This window comes from Ascaphus truei, chromosome 3 (genome assembly GCF_040206685.1).
Source record: "Ascaphus truei isolate aAscTru1 chromosome 3, aAscTru1.hap1, whole genome shotgun sequence".
NCBI classification, from domain to species: domain Eukaryota; kingdom Metazoa; phylum Chordata; class Amphibia; order Anura; family Ascaphidae; genus Ascaphus; species Ascaphus truei.
The window spans coordinates 369,515,477-369,519,427 of record NC_134485.1 but is presented as its reverse complement, the minus strand read 5'-3'; positions in this window follow the sequence as shown (position 1 = coordinate 369,519,427).

The window sequence follows — 3,951 nt, the reverse complement described above, 5'->3', positions numbered from 1 at the left end:
ATATATATATATATATATATATATATATATATATATATAGTTATACGTTACCGTTCCAAGGATTGGTAAACAAGAGACAGCACTCAATGTTGAAGATCAAAGTGTATTAGTGAAAGCAAAAATACATCCAGAAACCAGGGTTTCTGGATGTATTTTTGCTTTCACTAATACACTTTGATCTTCAACATTGAGTGCTGTCTCTTGTTTACCAATCCTTGGAACGGTAACGTATAACTACATTCTCTATATGGGACGTGCACCTGTGGCTTAACAGCACCTATTGGAGTGCCAACTGCCTTATCTGACTATATATATATATATATATATATATATATATATATGCAAATACAACTGTATGCTCATCTGCATGTCTTAGGCAGGTCTGCAACCCCGCCTTTCCCCATTATCACCCAGCATACAGCACTTCCACTGCAGCAAGGGATTCTGGGAAATGACATGCAAATGAGCACACAGTGTCACTTTTTGCCTCAAAAAACATTTTGAACATGGTTCCCTATAGGCTTAAGCTTGCTGCATGGTCACAGCTTTGAGCACAGCCATATATATATATATATATATATGCAAATACAACTGTATGCTCATCTGCATGTCTTAGGCAGGTCTGCAACCCCGCCTTTCCCCATTATCACCCAGCATACAGCACTTCCACTGCAGCAAGGGATTCTGGGAAATGACATGCAAATGAGCACACAGTGTCACTTTTTGCCTCAAAAAACATTTTGAACATGGTTCCCTATAGGCTTAAGCTTGCTGCATGGTCACAGCTTTGAGCACAGCCATATATATATATATATATATATATATATATATATATATATTGTGACAAACGCCCCTCTTTTGTAGTGCCGACGCCTGTCTGGGTTCTTCCCGACACAGTCTTCTAGGGTTATTTAATACAAAAACAGGATCATGCAAAGTATTAAGCTGCTTAACTCAGGCTTCTGCCTGCTTTATTTTCATCCAAGTAATGTACTGCAGCTTTAACATGTGAAGGTTAGAGATACTCAGATACTTTCATTCAGCAGTTCACACATTTCAGTGTTACAGTATTTCCCACATTGTTATTTCAAGTAAAAAAGAAACCAAATGATATAAACAAAATCCTATCCCTTTCAGGGATCTAACTACACATAGAATCAGCCTCTAACTGCTGCTGGGCCAACTAACCTGGTTCCCCCAGTTTAAAACAATGCCCTCTCAATTAGGGTCACTAGATACAGCATAGTCCATTACAAACAGTAATATCTTTGTTTGGCTTATCTGTTTTGTGGTGGGTACTCGGACCCAGGTGTCCGGCAAATCCTCTGGGACTGTGATACTTGGAGGGGCCGTCAACCCCGAAACTGGAAACAGGGGAGTAGCGATACCCCCAGCCTCCAGGCTCTAAGGAGAGAGAGTGAAATGCAAAACCTCTCTGCTCTAAGTACCTGTGCATGTGATTAGAAGAGCAGGTGAGGGAGAACTAGAGCCATTGTAATCTGTGGTCTGGATTTTCCATCCAGCTGCCTGAGTTAATGGGAAGATGTGGAACGGATCATTTTTAACTATTCCTGCACTTTCTGACCTAAAATGGGGCAGAAAGCTGCCTAACATCTTTGGACTATGTCACATATCCCCCTCCCCAGCTCACACCTACTGGGGTGAGCGGCCATGGACCTCACTGAGGTGAGCGTCCTACCTGAAATACTTGAGCTAACTCTTCAGAACAACATTAAGTATTCACATGACACGAATATGAACTTCATTATATAATTTACCAACCGAAAGGGCCATCAACCCTGTATATTAATTTGTAGTTTAGCTACATTTTCAACACAGAGAACCAATATAACATTGTAACATTGACAAAATGCTTATTCTAGAGGTCTAATATACCTTAACTACAATAGCTTATTTGCATAGTTAAGTGTCCGTGACATAGTCCACACGTGTAATAACAAAAAAAAATATCGGTCAATTCCCCAAACACTTTTTTTTTTTTTTTTTTCTTTGACTTCCAGTCCATTACGTTTCCTGACTTTATTTCATAGGCCGCTGCAACCTGCAAATGACTGGACTGTTTCTTTAGCCTCTGACAGAACTCTGGGGCCGGATAGTCTTTGTCTTTATATTGTGGCCCAGAGTGGCGAGATCCGGAAAAATTCAAGGCCAGCGTTGACCTTCGTCGCTTTTGCTTTGCAACCTTTGAACCTTTATGGTACTTCTTACTGCCATGTATTTTCTCAAGACCATCACTCTCAGAGATTTGGGATTTCCCCTCTGGGGCAATTATATGGTACTTAGAAGATGAAGCACTGATTACCTTGATGGGGCGCTCACTAACTCCGGCTGTACCCTGAGGCATTTTACCTTTGCAGCTGGCAGGCATGTAGTGTTGGGCCTCTCTTTCCTGAGGCCTACATTTATTAAGGCGGAAATACCGCTGTATAACCAGTGACGCATTTCTCAGGGTTTGATAGCGAATCCTGTTCTGTGTCATCCTAGTCAGAGACTGGATCTTTATAGTTGCTCCTTTCATAATGAGGAACCTGTTTCGTACCATGCGGGCACGGTAGAATGATTGAAGTACACAGGCTGCTTTATTCCGGCGATTAAACTGACGAATTTTCATCCCTCTGTAGGCAGCCTGTAGGATGATAGTTGCGGTGCGTTTACGCCGATAATTTTCTCTTTCCCTTCTTCCTTGGATAAGAGCTTTGCAGTGCTTCTGAATTATTCTAATGCTTTTCTCCTTTTTCAAAACGTTAAGTTCCTCCACGAGAGAATTCTGTTTTGTGCATACATGTCGCAATTCTGTTCTCAGAGCGTCCATTTCTTCCTGGTGCTGGCTCTGAGTGTGCATCAATGCATTCTGTAGTGCTTCCTGCACTTCTAACTTTTCCTGAGTCAACTGTTTCTTTACTTTTTCTGCTTGGTCAGTCAAATCTGAATTTTCGAATTTCAGAGTCTCATTTTCTTGCTTTACAGTCTCTAACTCACTCAGGGCAATCTCATGGGTTTGCTTCAACATTCCCAGCTCTGTGTTCAGACCGTGGCCCTCCAGGCGTGAGTTTTGCACCTCTGTGCTGAGTGCGTGAATCTCTTGTAGAGCTTTCCCGTATTTCTGTTTTAGGATAGTAATTACGGTGTTGGCCTTTTCCAGACTAGTCGTCACCTCTTCCAGCTCACTCCGTAAGAGAGACTCTGTTTTCTTCAAAGCCTCGTGCTCTTGTAAAGCTGGGAGTATACACCTCTGTAACTCTGCGTTCGCTTCTTGCACCTTCTTATAACATTCTCTCGCTCCTTCCCCAAATCCTGCCACAGGACTTCATAATCTTGGTGGGCAGCTTGGAGTGCAGAAACCAAAGCCTCTTTATCCTGGTTCAAGGATTCAGCTTCCCTCTGCTCCTCCTTTTCCTTTGCCACTGTTCCCGTGACAATTCTTCCGGTCCCTCCGGTCTGCAGCACATCTCGGCGCCTTTCTGACGCATGTCCTGACAGCGCAGGTTCAAGTGGCTCGGTCACTTCCCCTGTGACTTGAGGAACAGTTTTCTTTTTCTTCTTCTTTTTGCTTTATTAGCTCCAGAGATATCAGTGGTACTGGGCACACACTCACTGGTATCAGCTTCCACATCTTGCTTGCACTCACAGGGCGTTGCTTGCTTTTGCAGCTGTTTGTCTTTGAAAATTTTGGGGCACACATCTTCCATGTGACCCACTTCACGACAGGTCCAGCACACCAAATTCACCTGTAGGTATGGCTCTCCTCCAGGGGCCACACACGAATCGTCATCATCATCATCATCATCATCATCGTATGGCCTGAAGGGACACTGTTTTGCATGATTATGTACATTACAAAACAAACATTTCAAGTCGGCCATTTTAGAAACCCGGTAGGGACAATTGCTAGCTGCAATTTCACTCACTTCAGCAACTTACATACAGCAC